The sequence below is a fragment of the Triticum aestivum genome, chromosome 7A (assembly GCF_018294505.1).
Source record: "Triticum aestivum cultivar Chinese Spring chromosome 7A, IWGSC CS RefSeq v2.1, whole genome shotgun sequence".
Lineage (NCBI taxonomy): Eukaryota > Viridiplantae > Streptophyta > Magnoliopsida > Poales > Poaceae > Triticum > Triticum aestivum.
The window spans coordinates 480,335,505-480,358,126 of record NC_057812.1 but is presented as its reverse complement, the minus strand read 5'-3'; positions in this window follow the sequence as shown (position 1 = coordinate 480,358,126).

The window sequence follows — 22,622 nt, the reverse complement described above, 5'->3', positions numbered from 1 at the left end:
GCTCTGATGCCAACGCTGTCAGGACCCCGACTCGATGTCACATCGATCTAGCTGATAACACCTCATATCACTTTGCGGCCTCACGCACGGTATCCCCACGGGTGTCGCCTTACCTTTGCCCGGGACCGTTTGCGCCTTTTGGCTCACGTATATGATAGTGTCGCTAGCATCCATATGATAAAGAGCCCGGGCTGACATGACTAGTCGTAAACCCAAAGCGGCACAGACTTACAGGGACAGGCATCCATGACCCAGCTTCGAACGTGTCGGTCATCAGCAAGTGGGTCCGGGCTGTAGCACTGGGCTAGCAGGACTCCGGTAAACCGGGCTGTAGCGGGCTAACAGGACTCCGGTACTCAAAGCGTGACATTTCCCCGAAGGGACAGACACAGGAACGAAGAAGGACACATGCCGGCCAGCCTAAGTGTTCCAGAGCAGTAGCAAGCTACCATGGCTCAGCGGTAACACTAGGAGACATTTCCCGGTAAGAGAGGCTACTAAAGATAAACAACTAGATAGTCAGATCCCACACATACCAAGCATTTCAATCATACACACAATATGCTCGATATGTGCAAATACAACGAAGCATCACAACATGACTCTATGACACAAGTACTTTATTTAAGGCTCAGGGAGCCATACATATCATACACAGAGGTACGGGTCTCACGACCCAACATACAAGTCATACAGTCATACAAGCCAACAGCGGAAGTACTTTGTCTGGGTACAGACAACTAGTAAAATAAAAGAGGCTTGGAAGCCTAACTATACTACGTGGTCCATCACAAGCTCAGGGTCACCACCTGGGTCCTTAGCCTACTCGTTGATGTCAACGTCTACATAGAACCCATCAGAAGGGGTTGCAGCGTCTTCTGTAAAAATGTAGATTATAGCAACATGAGTACAAAAGTACTCAGCAAGACTTACATCAGATCCTACATACATGCATAGTATCAAGAAGGGTTGGTGGAGTTATTGCAGCAAGCTAGCTTTGACTCTTGGCTAGACTATCCTACGATACTCCAACTTGAAATAGTTTTGCGCACACGAGTCCACTATTCACCACTTCAATACACTACCGAGGATCCACCTCCGTCTTCCTACGGAAGAGCCATCCTCGGCACTCACACTTATCTTGAGGCTTTTAGTAGTTTCCATTTACTTGTCTATGAACTGTATAGGCAACCAAGTAGTCCTTTACCGCGGACGCGGCTATTCGAATAGATTATGATAACCCTGCAGGGGTGTACTTCTTCATACATGTTTCCACCACTTAGCGTCTGCACACGACATGTGCTCGGCAGACTTCAAGCGAAAGCCGACGTGGGTGTAGACCACGACCTACCTAAACACTTAAGCCTCTAGTCCAGGTTTATCGCCTATTCAGGTTCCATCCGCAGGGAGTCCGGCCGAGGTTTCCCATACGGCCCCGAACGATGTGAACAGGGTTCCCGAGATACCTAACGGGTATTCGGTACACCGTGCCACGTACCTACCGCATCACAGCCCACCCCTACGGTCAGCGCTGTCCACGGCCTCCAGTAGGCTACAAACACCAGAAACTACTTGCAACTCCTGGACAGAGAGCTAGGGTGAATAAGAAGTCGAGCGGGGTCATATTTCAGGGCCCAATGTATGGTAGTAGCTGATTCTTAAATCACACATACAGATCTCAGTGCTTAAGGTCGGCTTCAATGAAACAACCCACCATGTACTCCTACATGGCCTCTCATCGATACCTTTACCAAATCGTGTTCACCACACCACTCTCATTACCGACATTAACATTTCACTCTAGCCCATCACCCAGATGAACCAGACCTGACACGACTCTAAGCATAGCAGGCATAGCAAGGTAGGAACAACACATACATATGGCTCAATCAACTCCTACACATGCTAGTGGGTTTCATCTAGTTACTGTGGCAATGACAGGTCATGCAGAGGAAATGGGTTCAACTACCGTAGCACACAGCAGTTTGAATCGCGTTGTCTTAATGCAGTAAAAGAGAGCAGGAGCGAGAACATGGGATTGTATCGATATGATCAAATGGTTGGTTGCTTGCCTGATGGTTCGTTGCACGGATACGGTTCTTCGTTAGGGTAATCACGGTACTCCTCGGGGACAGAACCTGTCGCAAAGGGCATCGATACACAAGCATCACCAAACAATGTGCAACAATATGATGCATGCATGAAACATGGCAATATGAGTGTATTGGGCTAATGCAACTAAAGCCAGAAGGGTTTGAACAAATTTGAATCAAAGATTCAAATTTCAAATTCAAATATGGCCTTTTAAAGTGCTTTTCCTTGTTCTGATTAAAACATCAATTTAACTTGTTTGATCATGCATGAAAATAGTACAGATGGATAGATTGGATTTTTCTGATCATTTTTCATATATAATTTGTCCAATTTGGAGTTACAGAATAAAAGTTATGAATTTTTGAAGTTTAATTAATATTCTGGAATTTCCTGATTTAATTTAAATCCAGAAATATAATTATTGCGCCAGCATGACGTCAGCATGACGTCAGTGGTCAACTGTGGCTGGCTGAAGTCAAACCTGACGTGTGGGGGCCACACGTCAGTGACAGGGGGGGTTAAACAGATTTAAATTAATCCTAATTACTAATTAGTGGCGCTGGGGCCCACTGTCAGTGTCAGGGGGGGTTGACTAACAGTAGTTAGCGCTAACCTAACCACCTGGCCGACAGGGCCCACGCGTCAGTGACCCTGGGGGGTCAAACCCCAGGTCGGTCAGGTCAAACCCCACCGGCGACATGACGCCGGCGAGATCCGAGACGGCGGCGAGAGTGCTTTTTGCCATTCCGGCGACCAAATGGACGGCGGAAGGCATCTACGTGTTGCTGAGGCTGAGCCGCGTCTATTGGTGGTGGTGGTTGGGCTCGGGGTGGCCGGAGTTGACGGCGGCGAGCTCGGCTGCGGCGGCCGGAGTTCGGGTGCGGTCGGAATCAGTGTTGCTGGGGGTTTGGGGAGGCGTTGGTGCGTTCTACGTGCTCCTGGTGATGTGTGGAGCACGATGGTGAGCTCGGTTGGGTGCTACGGCGACCGTGGCCACGACGGCGACATCACCGGCGGCGTGGAGCTCTCGGTCGAGGTGGAGCTAGGGCCTAGAGGTCGGGAGAGACCAGGGAAGAAGGGGGAAACGCTCCGGGGGCTCACCGCGGTTGCAGTGGGCGTCGAAGCGGGCTCGGGGACGCGCCGGAGACGACGAATTTGACGGCGACGGTGGTCGGAGTCCGAAGAGGGGAACGGCGTCGTGGCGGCGATGCAGGGCTTCCGGGGACCCGTGGAGCGGTGGGGAGGAAGAGGGAGTTGTGGCGGAGCTTCTGAGCTTGTCGGGGGAGCGAGGGGTGGTCGGAGACGACTGCTACGGCGAACGGTGGCGACGGTGGTGTTCGGCCGTGTGAGAGAGAGAGAGCGAAGGAGAGGAAGGAGAGAGCCGGGGAGAGTGAGAGAGAGCAGGGGGGATCGGGACGGGCTGCGGGCGTCGTCCACGCGGCCAGGAGGGCGTCGGCAAGCAGGAGGTGGCCGCGCGGCCGCGCGCGTGCGAGCATGCAGCAGCTTCGGGGCGTGGGGAGGAAGACGACGGGGAGCTACAGTACTGGGCTGGGTCGGTTGCTGGCTGGGCCGGCCAGCTGGCTGGGCCGCACAGGTAAGTCTTCCCCTTTCTTTTCTGTTTTCTGTTTTTATTTAATATATCTGCAACTTTGTTGAATTAAATAAAATACCTAGGCAACTCCAAAAATCACCAAACTACTCCTGGCTCATAGTTGGATTATTTCCAACATGAAACATTTTAGTTTGGAGATATTTGAGCATTTAAATATTTTATATTATTTTAAATGCCCAAATTCAAATAGTTATGATTTAATTCAAAACCCTAGGATGGCCTAGGAAAATGTGCACCACTTTTGGCAGAGGTTCTGAACCAAGACAAAAATGATGGGCATTTTAGAAGGGCATTTCAGGTTCATTGAAAATTATTTTAGTAAACCCTAGTTGGTTTCAGAGGGGACTGGGGGTTCTGTCATCCCCATTTCAAGTTTCTGATGAAAGAGTAAACATGATGCAACACTCTAATGCATGACTAGCTAGGGTGTGACAGCCGCCTTGCCTCGCCTCGCCGGAAACCGCCGCCGCCGACGCCACGAACCGGTAATAGACCGCCCCGTTCACCGGTTTGGTTTTTGTTAAAAAAACTCCTAGATTGGTTTTGTTATAAAACCGGTTTTGTTTAGGTTTATTTATGTAGTGAACCTTCATTAGTTAGCTTCTTTAGCGAACGGTTTTCGTCGGTTTAGGTTCTGTAGCGAGCGTTTGCTCGATAGAGTTTTTCTTTTTCTTTTAATTTTCGGCCAGGGACCCGTTTGTGAATAGTTTATTTACAGAATAGTCCCTGTACTTCAAAGGACTATAACTTTTTACTCGTTAGTCCAAATCCAACGAAACCAACACCCACGTCTTCGTTATGATCCCCTCTATCCAGTAATCCAACTCAAACATGTTTTTGAAAAGTTTAAAATTTGAATTAGATCAGATTTGAATTCAAACTTCGTTTGATCATATCTTTTTATCCGTAACTCTGATATAGTTGATTCTTTTTGCAAATCGAAGCTCTTGACCTAAACTTTCTGATAAGGCCAAATTCACATAATTTTGGTGCTGCTAGAAATTGTTTTATGTTGCAAGAGCTATTTGCTTGGTTTTGATGTTTTCCGGATCGACTTCTTCGATCTTTCTGATCTTTTGAGTGATTGCTTATGTGTGGTTACTATTGCTTGCTTACGATAGATTGACTGGAGTGTGACGAGTAGACCTATCAAGATTTTGAGCGCAAATCATCTTCATCAACATTGCAGGCAAGTTCACACTTTGATCATATCCCCTTCATGCCCAGTTTTCATTGCATTAGATCAAACCTCAAACATTGCATGATTAGGATCTAATTAAATTGTGGGATGGGAAGTAGTTGAGGTAGTACCTATTACCTGTTTGTTATCAAACCCTTGGGAGTTACTATTATGTTATGCTTATAGTGCCATGCTATGCTCGTAGACGTGGATTGGGTTTTGAGAGTATCCATGACAGATGTGAGATTGTTAAGTAATGGTTTACGTAAGGTGGCAACTTAAACACACATATGGGTGGATTGAGGCACCTGGTTATTCCAGGATTTGCCTGTGTAGGCACCTGGGTAGACCAGGATTGCCTGTTTTTTTATGGACCGCCACCCAGACTCAAAGGGATCACGAGATTTTTCATGCTAGAAACTTCCGTGTGCAGCCACAAGCTATTATGGGCTCTAGCATAGTTGACTAAGTCGTGCGAACTCTTATAGTGGTAGACTAGCAGATGTAGGGAATGTAGGTGGTACGGTCTACCCGATCGTAAGGTGCTAGCACTTCTGAAAGACTATGTCTCGGTCATTCGTTTCTCAAACACCATGTAGTGCGAGATATCCAACGGAGGAGATCGAGTCTTGTGGGGAAAAGTGCGCAAACCTCTGTAGAGTGTATAAACTAATCATGGTTAGCCGTGTCCCCGGTTATGGACATCTTGAGTATCTAGTACCTGGATTATCATGTGAATCTCATCATGTTACTTTAAATGAATATTGTTGGGTTTTAATGATGATGCTTAATTGGGATTGAGAATGCTGTCAACCATTCTCAATGTTTAACAACCACCATGATAGTTAAATAAAATTTATTCCTTTGCAATAGGGAAAAATTGGCTTTTCGCAAAAACCTATAACCATAGAGCTTTTCCACCAGCCAAATATGCATGTAGTGATAGCCTTTATTCATCATTCTCTATGGTGTGAATTTGCCAGTACATTCAATGTACTGACCCTCTGTGACTGCAACGTCTCATGTTGCAGGATTTCTTACGACGAGTAAGTGATACGTTAGGGTTACGATTTCTACACTCAACTTTGCCGTTGGTGTTGATGGGAATCCACAACCTTGTTACTTCCGCTGTTTTGGATTGAGGTAATAGTATTTATGTTACTTTTACATGTGATTTACCTCTTTTATAAATCCTCGAGTACTGTGTGTGTCAGCATACCCATCCAGGGATGACACTTAAGCACAGAGACTTGATTCATTCGGGTCGGGTCGCTACAAGATGGTATCAGAGCACATGTTGACTGTAGGATGTGACCCTAGAAACTGGCAAGCCCATAGGAAAGATTTTTCGCTACAACCTTCCATTTCAAAAAGATTTATTACCTCTCTTCTCTTCTGAGCTTATTCAAAAATTCCCTTTTAGTGAGACCATATCCCTTTTCCCTTTGGATCACTCGAAGATTCGACAGATAAGACCACTCCAAGAAGTACAAGATATCGGACAACTAAGACCACTTCGGAATGAAGAGTATTTTCCGTGCATCTGAATAATGGAAACTACAACGGTTGAAGACCGAAGACAAGTAGAATTTGAAGGCTCTAAAAAAATTCACAGATTTGCATGACCTAGGAAGGCTACCCTTATGGAACTTAGCAGACTATGGAAGTTGTCAATACCCGAGATCAAGGTGTATCGAAGAAAGACCGAAGCATGGAGAGTTAAAAACTCAAAGTTCTGTCAAGGAAAACCCTAAGGCAGGAGATATCAACTATGGAATGATAGCTCGAGGAAATGACAAGGGCAGAAACATGGCTATCCATGATGTTATCGCCTTCTTATGTTATTGTCACCATGCTGAGTTAAGCATGCATATGCATGGAAGGATTGGATGGTAGAAGGCTAATGGAGCATCTGTCAGCAAAAGATGATGTTTTAAACTTAGCTAGTGTATCACCAGGATCTGGAGTATTACATCAAGAAGTTAAGATGGAGCCACAAGAAGCCATATTTGAAAGGAAGCATTTCGTGAAGAACTCAGGACCCAAAAGTTGAAAGTAGCCAAGCTAGAGGAGCAAAACCTCGAGATACGGAAGATTCGTCAGGAACTGAAGGACAGTAGGACCATGGTTCACGCCAAGGATGTTGAAACCCAGAAGTTTGGAATGCAACTCCAGAAATATTAAAGGACGTCATGATAGACTTTGCGACAACAGAAATGATCTGGCAAAAGTATTTGAGAAAGACAAGCATGATCGGAAGAAGCCATTGGAGGCAAGAACAAGGCTTGAAAAGTTTGGAGACGTTAAAGATTTATTGACCTTTAGAAGACCAAACCCCTGTTATATACCTGTTAGAAGCAATGTTTGTGAGCTGTCAATTGTTTGATGTTTTTCCCGACAGCCACAAATAAAATCTGTCTTTTCAAAACTTTTGTTTGTATTGTGTGTATCCCTCTCTATCTCTCTTATCTCACCCCAAACCCATGGACCCAATAGAAGATGAATGAAGATGAACTTATATTTTCTGGACCGATGAGTCAGTTGGAGACGGACTGATGGATTCAGAACATGGAGGATCACATGGAGAATAACCCTATAGTTGGACATGATATGACCCAGCATGCTCTTCAGTGCTTTGAAAGAGGTGCTGCTACTTGGTGGAGAATGTACCAAACCATCAATGGATGGCAAGGAGTAACCACTTGGAAAGAATTTAAGTTGACTTTGCCAAAGTCTTGGCTTGTGTCCCAGAAGTTGAAGCCTTATGGAAAGGATATGAAGAAACCTTGTGCATGCAAGATTTGTGGAGAAATAGGACACACCCATAAAGAATACAAGGATGAGTGCCCTAATTGTGAAGGAAGTCACCCAATTGAAGAATGCCCAACTAGGCAGATTACTTGTTTCTTGTGTGAAGGGACTACCCACTATCCTGCTCGGTGTCACATTTACCCCATGGTACAATGAACCATCCAGCAGAAGAAAGAAGTAATGAAAGGAGCCCTCATGGAAATTTTAGAAGAAACTGTGATGAAGGAAGAGGTGGAGGACACGCCCAAAGAAGAACCAATTAAACCCTGCACCAAGTCATGCTATTCATGTGGAGAAGAAGGACACATCTCCAAGAATTGTTTGAATGGGGATCTAGTAGAATTCCCGACGGAGGAAGTAGAGTATGACCCACAAGAAATAGAAGCCATGATTGGCATGGAAAGGTCCAGAAAGAGAAGCAGATTGGATTCCAGGAAGGATCTGAGTCATATAACATGTTATAAGTGCAAGGAGTCAGGGCACTACCTCAACAATTGCCCAAAAAGGAAACCTCGATACTTGTCAGAAGTAATATGTTTTAGTTGTAATGGAGCAGGGCACCTTGCCAGAGAATGCCCCAAGGAGAAGGAAACTTGTGCTAGATAGTTGAGTTTGCAACAAAAAAATGGAGTAGTAGAAGTGAGAACATTTTCTTTTATATTGAGGTGTTGAGTTGAGACATGTAATGGAAAAGCGAGAGATTGTAATCACTTGAGAATGAATAAAGTTAGCATCATTGGTACTGATATGGATTTTATGAGTTGTTACTCTATGAAGAAGAATTTTGGCCATTCTGAGGATATGAGAAATATGTTCTATGGAAGATTTGTGCATTTTAAGGGTGGTAGTACCCTGTAAGAACCATTGACCCCTGGGAAAGATAAGGATACTCCACTGAGTGGATTTCGGACAAAATGAATATGAGTTTTGTCTCGATATGTGTGATGCCCCAAGAGTATGTGGGATGAAGTTGGAGACCGTTAGTTGTTTGGACCAAATGTGATCAAGGAGTCAGAAGAGAATGTTAAGTGGATTCGAGATAGACTGAAGGTAGCTCAGTCCAGGCAGAAGAGTTATGTAGACTCAAAAACTCAAGGAGGTAGTCTATGAAATTGGAGACAGAGCATGTCTTCGCGTGTCCCCTATGCGAGGAGTTAAACGGATTGGAGTTAAGGGACAGTTAGCCCCGAGATTTGTAGGACCATACCGAGTTTTGGATCATATGGGAGAAGTGGCCTACAAGTTGGAGTTACCCGAAGGACTGTCAGGAGTTCATGATGTGTTTCACGTTTCCCAGTTGAAAAAGTGCCATGTAGAGATGGCCAATATTCCCGTGTAAGGATGCTTGACCCTGGAAAGGATAATGATGTTCCACGAAGTAGAATATGGACTCCATAAGTATAAGTTTATATCTCGGTATGAGGGATATCCCACGGGGATGAAGAGATAAATTACTATTGGATATAAAGGAGGTATGATGTTGGAAATATGGATCAATGAAAATTCCAGGATGAGTCTGAGTAATCATGTCCTAGTTTGGTGCCAATAGAAGGAAGTAAGACAGTACAATTGGATGGATTTAAGAATACTAGGAAGTTGGACGTTGGAATAATGATCAGTTGCCCGATGATAAGTTCAAGGACTACAAGTGATGAGATGGGCCATAACCACATGCCCCAGGACCTGCCAAGAAGCAAGCACATTCTTGCTGAAGGAAAAACCCTGGAAGAGAGTACGACCTTACCCACCGACGATTTTATAGGAGTAACGCAAAACCTGAGAGTTGTGAAGGAACGATAGATGTTTGTTTGGCTTGCAGAATCCATGGATTTATCCGAACCCAGTTCGTCGACAAGAGAAATTCTGCAATGCTTGCGAGGATGACCGAGTGTTAGAATGCGAGATTCGCTAAACCGTATACAAGGTAATGATTTTGGTGCGGGATGGATTGATCACCATACCGACTTACTCTTATTATTCGCCTTACTATATGGGATGGTAAATCTGAGTGACTTACCTATAGTAGAGAGATGACGATCAAAACCTTGTATAAGCCTTAGAATGGTATATGTATTTTTCCCTTGTACAAGGCAGCTTTTGCCACCCGTAGGTTATACGGTGAGGATCAACCAGGCCCATTTACTGCAGGAGAAACCATAAATGGTTGACCACCATGAGATATCGATAGTTGTTTAGTAATGGCGCCAGACCCGTCAACTAAGAAGACCTAGTCATGGAAGAACCTTAGCAAGATGAAAGGACAAAAAAATTGTGGTAAAGGTTATGCCACCACCGGAAGAGCCCGGATAAGGAATTATCCTTATGATCTGAGAAGACCGGACCTGTCAAGAATAAGAATGGAGTATATGAGTATTGATGGGACCGTAACGATGTTTCTAAGGGTGGTAGCACCCCAGACCCTAGAGACGATTGATGAAATTTTGAAGAGACCCCGAACCTAACCTATTTCCTTCTAGCCTCTCTGAATCTCGAGGATGAGATTCATTTTAAGGGTGGTAGGTTTGTAACATCCCAAAATTCTAAATTTTGGAATGTTATAATAAATAGATTGATTGATTGATTGTTTGATTGTTGTGTGATTGATTGAGTGAAATTCGAAACTTTTTGAAAGTTAAATGAGAGGGAATAAAAGGACTTTCCCAAACTTTCACCCTTTTGCATTTCGATCTTTGTGAATTCAAATTCTTTTCAAATACAAAACCCTAGAGAGAAGATGACATGACTTCTTCCATTTAAATAAATGAAAAGGGTGTTTGAAAAATATTTGAATTCCATTGGGAAATATTTTCCAATTCAGAAACTTTATGCAACTCAAAGATTTTCACGAGAGAAGATAAAATGCCTTCTTCAAATTATGAAATATGAGTTGGGAGTTTCAAAGGATCAATTTCAAGTCCTTTTGGAATTAATTTTCAATTTGGATTTATTTGAGTTTTATTCAAATTATTTTTCTCCAAAAATAAAATATATGGAAAATAGGGTAACATGATTCCCTACGTTAGAAAATTGGAGAAAAATTAATTTGAAATCATTTTGGTATTTTTAAAATGGTTTTTGTTGGATTTTAATAGACCAGTAGCACTCTTTGATTTATATGAATTTGTGTGGATTTTATTTGAAGTTATAAAAATGTTCATGTCGTAGAAAATCTTTTTCTGAAAATTTTGATATATTATATGCCTATATATTATTTTTATTTCTGCCGTTATTATTTTATTTGTCTCGGAAATGTTAAAAAAAACTGTTCCACCGACTGGGCCGGCCCAGCTCCCAGGCCAGGCCACGGCCCAAAGCCCAGCCGCGCCCGAACCGCTCCGCTCCGCTCGCCCGCTCGCGCCTGCGATCGGCCGCCGCCTCGCTCAGCCACCGACAGGTGGGACCCACCTGTCGGGTTCGTCCCTGACCTCACGCCGGAGTCCCGCACGCGCACGCTCCGCCAGCCATCACCGTAGCCGCCGCGGACTCCTCCGCCGCTCCCCGGACCCCGCCTCCTCTCTCTCTCGCCGAATCGCGCCGCCAAGCTGCTCGTCGCCGCCGCCCGCGCGCTGCCGCCCCGCGCCGCCCTGCCTCGCCGCGCTCGCCGGAACCGCCGCGCCGCCTCGCCTCACCGGAAACCGGCGCCGCTGATGCCATGAACCAGTAATAGACCGCCCCGTTCACCGGTTTGGTTTTTGTTAAAAAAAACTCCTAGATCGGTTTTGTTATAAAACCGGTTTTGTTTAGGTTTATTTATGTAGTGAACGTTCATTAGTTAGCTTCTTTAGCGAACGGTTTTCGTCGGTTTAGGTTCTGTAGTGAGCGTTCACTCGATAGAGTTTTTATTTTTCTTTTAATTTTCGGCCAGGGACCCGTTTGTGAATAGTTTATTTACAGAATAGTCCTTGTACTTCAAAGGACTATAACTTTTTACTCGTTAGTCCAAATCCAACGAAACCAACGCCCACGTCTTCGTTATGATCCCCTCTATCCAGTAATCCAACTCAAACATGTTTTTGAAAAGTTTAAAATTTGAATTAGATCAGATTTGAATTCAAACTTCGTTTGATCATATCTTTTTATCCGTAACTCCGATTTAGTTGATTCTTTTTGCAAATCGAAGCTCTTGACCTAAACTTTCTGATAAGGCCAAATTCACATAATTTTGGTACTGTTAGAAATTGTTTTATGTTGCATGAGCTATTTGCTTGGTTTTGATGTTTTCTGAATCGACTTCTTCGATCTTTCTGGTCTTTTGAGTGATTGCTTATATGTGGTTACTATTGCTTGCTTACGATAGATTGAACGGAGTGTGACGAGTAGACCTATCAAGATTTTGAGCGCGAATCATCTTCATCAACATTGCAGGCAAGTTCACACTTTGATCATATCCCCTTCATACCCAGTTTTCATTGCATTAGATCAAACCTCAAACATTGCATGATTAGGATCTAATTAAATTGTGCGATGGGAAATAGTTGAGGTAGTACCTATTACCTGTTTGTTATCAAACCCTTGGGAGTTACTATTACATTATGCTTATAGTGCCATGCTATGCTCGTAGACGTAGATTGGGTTTTGAGAGTATCCATGACAGATGTGAGATTGTTAATTAATGGTTTACGTAAGGTGGCAACTTAAACACACATCTGGGTGGATTGAGGCACCTGGTTATTCTAGTATTTGCCTGTCTAGGCACCTGGGTAGACCAGGATTGCCTGTTTTTTATGGACCGCCACCCAGGCTCAAAGGGATCACGAGATTTTTCATGCTAGAAACTTCCGTGTGCAGCCACAAGCTATTATGGGCTCTAGCATAGTTGACTAAGTCATGCAAACTCTTACAGTGGTAGACTAGCAGATGTAGGGGATGTTGGTGGTACGGTCTACCCGATCGTAAGGTGCTAGCACTTCTGAAAGACTATGTCTCGGTCATCCGTTTCTCAAACACCATGCAGTGCGAGATATCCAACGGAGGAGATCGAGTCTTGTGGGGAAAAGTGCGCAAACCCTTGCAGAGTGTATAAACTAATCATGGTTAGCCGTGTCCCCGGTTATGGACATCTTGAGTATCTAGTACCTGGATTATCATGTGAATCTCATCATGTTACTTTAAATGAATATTGTTGGGTTTTAATGATGATGCTTAATTGGGATTGAGAATGCTGTCAACCATTCTCAATGTTCAACAACCACCATGATAGTTAAATAAAATTTATTCCTTTGCAGTAGGGAAAAATTGGCTTTTCGCAAAAACCTATAACCGTAGAGCTTTTCCACCAGACAAATATGCATGTAGTGATAGCCTTTATTCATCATTCTCTATGGTGTGAATTTGCCAGTACATTCAATGTACTGACCCTCTGTGGCTGCAACGTCTCATGTTGCAGGATTTCTTACGACGAGTAAGTGATACGTTAGGGTTACGATTTATACACTCAACTTTGCTATTGGTATTGATGGGAATCCACAACCTTGTTACTTCCGCTATTTTGGATTGAGGTAATAGTATTTACGTTACTTTTACATGTGATTTACCTCTGTTATAAATCCTCGAGTACTGTGTATGTCAGCATACCGATCCAGGGATGACACTTAAGCACAGAGACTTGATCCATTCGGTTCGGGTCGCTACAGGTTAAGGGTATCTGGTCGCACCATCGACTAGCCATATACTCTGCTCCAGGTGAACTCACTAACAGATGGGTCCTAAGGGTTTGGGTTGGTAGTTTAAACTTATCCACAAATTCCCTTGATATGTATGAATGCGAAGCACCAGTATCAAAAAGAACAAGGGCGGTTAATGACTTAACCAAAAACTTACCAATAATTGTGTCTCGCTGCTCTTCAACCTCCTCCACATTGACATGGTTCACTTGTCCTTTGTTGAATGGCTTGGGCTTCTTTCCAGCGCTCCCATTGCTGTTTCCATTCTTCGCTTCAGGGCACTCTGTGGCATAGTGTCCAGTCTTCCCGCAGTTGAAACAAGTAACATGGCTTAGGTCTCTCTTCGCGGGTGTGGCTGGATTGGAGCGGTTCTGATTGTTGCTTGCTCCATTCCCATTCCCATTCCTTGGGCCAATATGATTATGGTTAGTTCCTCCATTATGGGTGTGGCCTCCATGGTTATGAACAAGTCCTCCCGAGTCTAGGGTTAGGCGAGGCTTCTACTGAGCTCCTGAATTATACCTTCCTTGTCCATACTTCCTCTTACGGCTCTCAATTTGTTGCTGCTTCCCTTCAATCATAAGAGCCTTATCTACCAACTCCTCGTAGTTGTTGAATGTTGCCACCATCAACTGCATGCTCATCTCATCATTCAGCCCTTCCATAAACTTCTCCTACTTTGCGACATCTGTGGCCACATCGTCAGGGGCATAGCGGGATAACTTGCTAAACTCATCCGCGTACTGAGCCACAGTACGGTTCCCCTGGCGTAAGTTGCGAAACTCACGCTTCTTCATACTCATAGCTCCAGTTGAGACATGCACTGTACGGAAAGCTTGCTGAAACTGATCCCATGTAACAGTGGCTATAGGGTAGGTGACAGTGTAATTCTCCCACCATGAGGCTGCTGGTCCATCCAACTGATGTGCGGCAAAACGCACCTTCTCAGCATCGGCACATCCTGCAGTGGTTAACTCCCTTCCAATCCTGCAGGGCCAATCATCTGCCATTATCAGCTCGATGCTACTGGAAAACACCGGCGGCTGCAACCTCAGAAAGCGGGCTAAGTTATCAACTGGCGGGGTGGCGGTGGATTGTTGTTGCTGTTGCCTTGGTTCTGAACCAACAACTGCATCAGGGTATTCTGCTGCTGGATCAACTGAGTGAGCTCCGGTGGGGAAGTGAATCCGGGGTCACGTCTCGGAGGCATCTGATGGGTTTAGAGGGGAGAGATTAGAATAGAATGAGGTCTAATGAGAAAACACTACCCATATGCACATGAGACAAACACAATCATTTCACTCAATCAATCAAGCAAGGGCATACAATCGATCTAACTATTGTTACAAAAGTTCTCGGACTACACTATATACATGGTGGAATACTACTACTGATGTGGTGGTCTACTAAAAATATTCCTCGGTTGAAGACTCCATGATGTCTGTTCCAGCTTCGTCTTCATAGTTATCATCGCTATTATCGGGGTCCGAGTCGGTGTCGTCAATGATAATGTAGTCCTTCGGACGAATCTCCTTGGGTTGTTCGTCTTCTCCTCCTGGGGCGGGGTCTCCTAGGAATACTCCTTGGGTTGTTTGTCATTCTTCTCCACTAGTACGACGATTTCCTCCTCATAATCTTCACGAGTAGCCTCAAGTTCTTCCTCCAGTTCCGTGATCCTTGTCATTGCCTTCTTAAGGTCTATCATTCTTGCGCACATCTGGTTCTCCTGGCGACGAATGTGTTGGTTTAACTCCTGGATGAAAGCTGCAATTGATCTATCCTTCCTAGTGCTGATCATCTCCTATTGCTCATCTCGGCGCCCACAAATCTGATAGATAGTATCCTTAAGCTCCTTATGGTAAACTTCTCCAATGCATCCCATGGTGATGTGAGCTGCCATACTCTTCCCTAGACTCCAAGTTGGTGCATCGAAGGAAAACTCTATGGGCTTAGTGACTGGCGTGAATGTCCTTCCCGGAACTTCAACTTGAATCATCCATCGCTCCTCTTCTGGTAATGTGGCGTTGTAAGGCCCGATGAAGCTTGGTATTCCAATTTTCAGGTACCTAGTGACTTCCTTCAAGTGTCGTCCAAAAGGTGTTTCTTCGTTCGGTTGTGCAAACTTGTTCCTTGCATCCGCCATCCTAAAGAGTAGAAAACGGAGAGGAGTCAGAAATGAGAAGAGAATAGTGATCTAGGGCTTTACCTTAGTGGTCGTGTCCTACACTCAGCGTGTGCTCTGATACCATCTTGTAGCGACCCGACCTTAAACGGTCAAGTCTCTGTGCTTCAGTGTCATCCCTGGATCGGTAATGCTGACACACAGTACTCGAGGATTTATAACAGAGTAGCAATCACACACTTATTACATCGAATGTCTCAAAAGAGAACTTATTACAATAAATATGGCTTAAGGCCATCTAATACGATAACAGCGGAAGGCTTGGAAGATTAAGTGAGTCCATCAACTCCAACGGCATAACTGAGCTGCACGGCAACGACCTAATGAACCTTACTCCTCGTCTGAAAAGTCTGCAACATAATACGTTGCAGCCCGAAATGGGTCAGCACATGGAATATGCTGGCAAAGTAACACAGTAGAGCAAGAACAGAATAATGATATCACTACATGCATATTTGGCTGGTGGAAAGCTCTATGGTTATAGTTTTTGCGAAAAGCCAATTTTTCCCTACAACAAAGGAATATATTTTATTTAACTATCATGGTAGTTGAAACATCATTGAGAATGTTCCTCCAACTCAATCCTAATTAAAGTAATTAACAACCCAATAGTATTATTTAATAGTGATGAGATACTTATGATACTCCAAGTACTAGATACCCAAGATGTCCATAACCGGGGACATGGCTAACCATGATTAGTTTATACACTCTGCAGAGGTTTGCGCACTTTTCCCCACAAGACCCGATCTCCTCCATTGGATTTCTTGCACTATATGGTGTTTGAGAAACGGATGACCGAGACACGGTCTTTCTGAAGCATTAACCCCTTACTCCGGGCAGACCATACCAACCTACATCCCTCTACCTGCTGATCCACCTCTTCGGGAGCTTCACACAACCTACTCAACTATGCTAGAGCCCATAATAGCTTGTGGCTACACACGGAAGTTTCTAGCATGAAAATATCTCAGTTCCCTTTGAGCCTGGGTGGCGGACCATTGGATTATCACACGGGTACTCCGGGATATCCTAGGACAACACTGGATTCCCCAGGTGCCCAACAAACAATCCACCCAGATGTGTATTCAAGTTGCCACCTTAAGTTGAACCATTAATTAACAATATCACATCTGTCATGGATTTCACTCACCCAAACCACGTCTACGAGCATAGCATAGCAATATAAGCAATACGTTGAAGTAACTCCCAAGAGTTTGATAATAACAGGGCAATAGGTTCTACCTCATCAACTACTTCCCAACCCACGTGTTAATCACATCCTAACCATGCAATGTTTGAGGATTGGAACTAATGCATAAAAACTGGGTGATAAAGGGGTATGATCAAAGTGTTACTTGCCTTGCTGATGATCCGCAAAACCTAGGGACTCGTAGTAGCACGCTTCGCACTCCGGGTGTTCTATCGCAAACAAACAATAGCATACATAAGCAATCAAGCAAAGAAACATGGGTAAATCTCAAATAAGAAGATCTAACCAGAAAGTTCAACTTAAGAACTCCGGTTTGCAAAAAGAATCAAATCAAACGGAGCAACGAAACTCAAACGGCGAAAGAAACAAGATCCGTTTACTAATCTCGACTAAGGTCAAATTTTACAGTACCAAAATCATGTTCAAGTTGGTTAAACGTAAAGAGGGTTTCGAGACGAAGATCTAGGTGCTTGAATCGCCTGATTCCGATAAACGAGTGAAAAGATAAACTGAAACGATAATCGGATCAGAAATCGCGATCGCAAATAATCGCGGAAAAATCCGAAAAAAAAAGAAAACTGACGAACAGGCTAACGAACGAGCATTCATTGTCTGCGGCTAACGAGTGAACACGTTCATTATGATGAACGTACGGACAAACGTTCGCAAAGTAACTAAACCGAAAAAAATCGGCGAACCGATCTATCCAAAAAACTAGGGTTTTCTAACAAAGACTGAACCGGTTTTAAAAAAACGAAGGGCACTTATACCTCCGGCAAGGTTCGGCACGGCGGGGCGGCTCTGGCGAGTGGGGCGGGGCGGCATGGGGCAGCGGCGGCAAGCGGCGGTGGGTGGCGCGGGGCGGCTCGGGGCTCCAGGGGGGCGAGGCGGCGGCTTATAAGAGGAGGGGGTGCGGCAGCTTGGGGAAGGGGCGAGGCGCAGCGTGTCCGGGACGGACACGGCAGCGGCGGCGTAGCTCGGGAGTCCTCTCCCGAGCCGGCGCGGGGAGGCGCGCGGCTGAGCCAGTTGGGCCTCGGCCTAGTGCGGTCCGGCGGGAGTTTATTTTTTTTTTAATAATTTCACCGGAACTAAAATAAATCTTAGAAAATAAAATAAAAATCTAAAAATGCCAAAACAAATTTTCACCATCCAAATAAAATACTTAGAACAAGATGAACATTTTCTTGGCCCTAAAATGCAACTTTGAAAAATGTGCAATTTTTCTAATTCAAATAAAATAGCAATAAACTCCGGATAAAATCAAATATTTGATTTTTAATATTTTTCCTCCAATATTTCATTTATTTTGGAGAAGTCATACTATCTCCTCTCATATATTTTAATATGAAATATTTTCGGAGAGAAAAATAATTAAAACCAAAAATCCTTGTTTCAATATTTGATAAAACTCAAATATGAAAAAAGGGAAATCCCCAACTCTCTCTGAGGGTCCTTGAGTTGTTTAGGGTTTCGAGGATCGTGAAACGAAATGCAATAAAATATGATAAGCACGAATGATCTATGTATAACATTCCAAATTGAAAATTTGGGATATTACACATAGTGCCAAGTGCCAGTTCCTGTTTTTTCCGTGTTTTTTACATCATAGAAAATCAATATCAGACGGAGTCCAAATGCCACGAAACTTTACAGAGATTTTTTATGGACCAGAAGGAACATGTTGGGCCTTGGTTGCACCTGGGGCGAGTCCCGAGGAGGGGACAACCCACCAGGGCACGCCAGGAGGCCCAAGCGCGCCCTGGTGGGTTGTGCCCACCTCGGGTACCCCCCGGACCCCCTCTTTGCACTATAAATACCCAAATATTCCCAAAATCCTAGGGGAGTCGACGAAATATTCATTCAGCCACCGCAGAGTCCAGAACCACCAGATCCAATCTAGACACCATCTCAGATGGGGTTCACCACCTCCATTGGTGCCTCTCCGATGATGCGTGAGTAGTTCCTTTGTAGACCTTCGGGTCCGTAGTTAGTAGCTAGATGGCTTCATCTCTCTCTCTCTCTCTCTCTCTTGATTCTCAATACAATGGTCTCTTGGAGATCCATATGATGTAACTATTTTTGCGGTGTGTTTGTTGGGATCTGATGAACTTTGAGTTTATGATCAGTCATATCTTTTTATATCCATGAAAGTTACTTGAGCATCTTTGATCTCTTATATGCATGATCTCTTATAGCCTCGTATTTCTTCTCCGATATTTGGGTTTTGTTTGGCCAACTTGATCTATTTATCTTGCAATGGGAAGAGGTGCCCGGTAGCAGGTTCGATCTTACGGTGCTTGATCCCAGTGACAGCAAGGGAACCGACACGTATGTATCGTTGCTACTAAGGATAAAACAGATGGAATCTATATCTATGCAATATATAAATAGATCTTGTCTACATCATGTCATCGTTCTTATTGCATTACTCCATTTTCCAGGAACTTATTACACTACATGCATGCTGGATAGCGGTCGATGTGTGGAGTAATAGTAGTAGATGCAGGCAGGAGTCGGTCTACTAATCTTGGACGTGATGCCTATGTAATGATCATTGCCTGGATATCGTCATAATTGTTTGAGGTTCTATCAATTGCTCAACAGTAATTTGTTTACTCACTGTTTGCTATCTTTCTCGAGAGAAGCCACTAGTGAAACCTACGGCCCCGGGTCTTCTTCCTCATATATTTCCTTGCGATCTACTTTTCCTTTGAATTTTTATTCAGATCTATTAAACCAAAAGTACAAAAATACTTTGCTGCACTTTATTTTATTTGCAATCTATTATTTCAATCTAATACAATTTTCTGGCATCATTACCCGAAAGGGATTGACAACCCCTTTAACACATCGGGTTGTGAGGTGTTGTTATTTGTGTGCAGGTGCTGTTTACGTTGTGTTGCTTGGTTCTCCTACTGGTTCGATAACCTTGGATTCTTCACCGAGGGAAATACCTACCGTCGATGTGCTGCATCATCCCTTCCTCTTTTGGGATATACCGACGTAGTCCTAGCAGACATGGGCTTTTCTGGCGCTATAGTCAGAGAGCAATCAATGATGGAGCGGAAAATTGTGCTCAATTGATAGAAGAAGAATTCAATAAAATGTTTGGCACAAAATCCATGAATGATGAGCATGATTGCAATGTTGTTAGTATGAATTCTTTGAATATCCATGATGCTAATGATATGCAAAGCCATAAGCTTGGGGATGCTATGTTTCATGAAGATGATATTTTTAGTCCCCCAATATTTGATTTGCAAATTTATTATCATGATTGCATGCCTCCTATTTATGATGATTATGATGATGAAAGTGGATTTGGAGAGGTCATGACTTTATTTAGTGATGAATCCACCATTTGTATGAGGCTTCAATTGACTATGATAACAAAGTTGCTATCTATGATGATTATGGTGATGACATGTATTCCATAATAATGATAACCATGGAACTTGTCATCATGACTTTAATTTTCACCCTCATGATAGTTATTTTTTTGAGTTTGCTCCCACTACTATTGATGAGAAGAAATTTGCTTATGTGGACAGTAATAAGTTTTCTATACTTTTGTGTCATGAAAATGATGCTTTATGTGATGGTTATATTTTTTAATTTCTTCATGATTGTACTGAAAATTATTATGAGGGAGGAACTTATTCTTGTCGGAATTGCAATAATATCAAGTTTCATCTCTATGTGTTGAAAATCTTGAAGTTGTGCTCGTTATGACTTCCTATGCTAGTTGATTCTTGTTCCCATAAATTGTTTGATCACAAAATCCCTATGCATAGGAAGTATGTTAGGTTTAAATTTTCTTGCCATGTGCTTCATGATGCTCTCTTTGTGTTTCAATTCTTCTCTTTTACGTGAGCATCATTGAAATCATCATGCCTAGCTAAAAGGCATTAAAGAAAAGCGCTTGTTGGGAGACAACCCAACACTTTTACCTACTGTTTTTGCGTGTTCACATGATTAGGCTACTGTGTTAATCATGTTTTATTGCTTTCGTTTCAATAAAGTGCCAAGCAAGACCTTTGGGATGGCTTACGGTGATAGTTGATTTGATCTTGCTGAAAAACAGAAACTTTTGCGCTCAGGAAAACAATTATCATTCTTAACAGAAGCGTGATAAAATTCTGATTCTTTTTGCAAAAGATTAATAGACAGATTTACCAGGTTTTCCTATTTTTCAGAATTTTTGGAGTAGCATAAGTATGGTTGGAGTACAGATTACTACATGTTGTTTTGTTTTTGACAGATTCTGTTTTCACTGCATAGTTTGCTTGTTTTCTAGTTTCTATGGCTTATATTGCTCAATATAAATTGTGGAAATGATATTCTACAGTAGGAATTGTGTGAGAACAATTATAAATCTTGTCTTTGATAGTACCAAAAGTGAAATGGTTTGCTCTTTATCATACTAACCTATCTCACAAAGTTCCGTTAAGTTTTGTGTGATTGAAGCTTTCAAGTTTTTGGTGAGATGTCGATATGAGGAGAATAAGGAGTGAAAAGACCCTAAGCTTGGAGATGCCCAAGGCACCCCAAGGTAATATTCAAGTAATATCCAAGAAACTAAGCTTGGGGATGCCCCGGAAGGCATCCCCTCTTTCATGTTCAACATTATCGGTAACCTCACTTGGAGCTATGTTTTCATTCGTCACATGATATGAGTTTTACTTGGGTTATAATTTTATTTTATTAGTATTTTATTTCTGTTATTTATAATAATGTTTTGCATCTTTATTTTCAATAAAAATGGCAAGGATAGCCTTTACCATGCTTATTTTGCAAGTCTACATGTTGCTGTTTCAAAACAGAAAGTTTATCGATGTTGCAAAAATTCCCTAGAAAAGTCAGAATGTAATAAAATGTTGAAACTTTTTGCAAAATAATCTTTGATAAAGTTTCTAAAGTGTGGTAAAATATTCATAACTTTTCGAGCTAGGGAAGTATTGACACTCTTGCATTCTTTACAGACTGTACTGTTTTGGCAGATTGCTGTTATGTTTGCATATGTTTGCTTGTTTAATGATTCTATTTGAGGATAAGAGTATTAAATATGCAGAGGCATTTAGTATGCAATGTTTAATAATATTTTTAGTGATATGCTACAGTCGAGAATGATAAGGTTTTTGCATTAGTTTATACTAACTTATCTCACGAGTTCTTGTTGAGTTTTGTGTGGATGAAGCTTTTGAGATTTAGGAAAACCGTGATATAAAAGGAATTAAGGAGATGCAAAAGCTCAAGCTTCGGGATGCCCAAGGCACCCCAAGATAATATTTCAAGAGGTCTCAAGCATCTCAGCTTGGGGATGCCCCGGTAGGCATCCTACCTTTCTTCTTCAACAATTATCAGTTAGTATCGGTTGAGCCTAAGTTTTTACTTCTTCACATGATGTGTTCTATTCTTGGAATGTCATTTTGTTTTGTTTTGCTTTGCTTTCTGTTTTAATAAAATTCTTAGATCTGAAAGTTTTTAAGAGAGAGTCCTCAGTTAGCTACCATTTACTTAACTACTCACATGATCTTCACTTATATCTTTTTGGAGTAGATTGTCATTTACTCTTGTGCTTAACTTATATCCTATGAGTAAACTATTGAATAAATTGAATGTCATGAAGTTGAAATCATATCATGCCTAGTGGTAGCTTCACATTGGGTTTAGAAAGTGAATCTTTTGAGGCTTGACAATGACAATATTGGTCAGACAAGCAATTCACGAATAATTAGTATAAGGAAGAGAACTTTCACATGCAAATACACTATCTTGGAAATAAGTTGTGATTGTGAGCCCCCATCAAAATATTATATGCCAAAATTGTTAATGTTGGACAAGGAAGACAACGTAATGGTTTATAT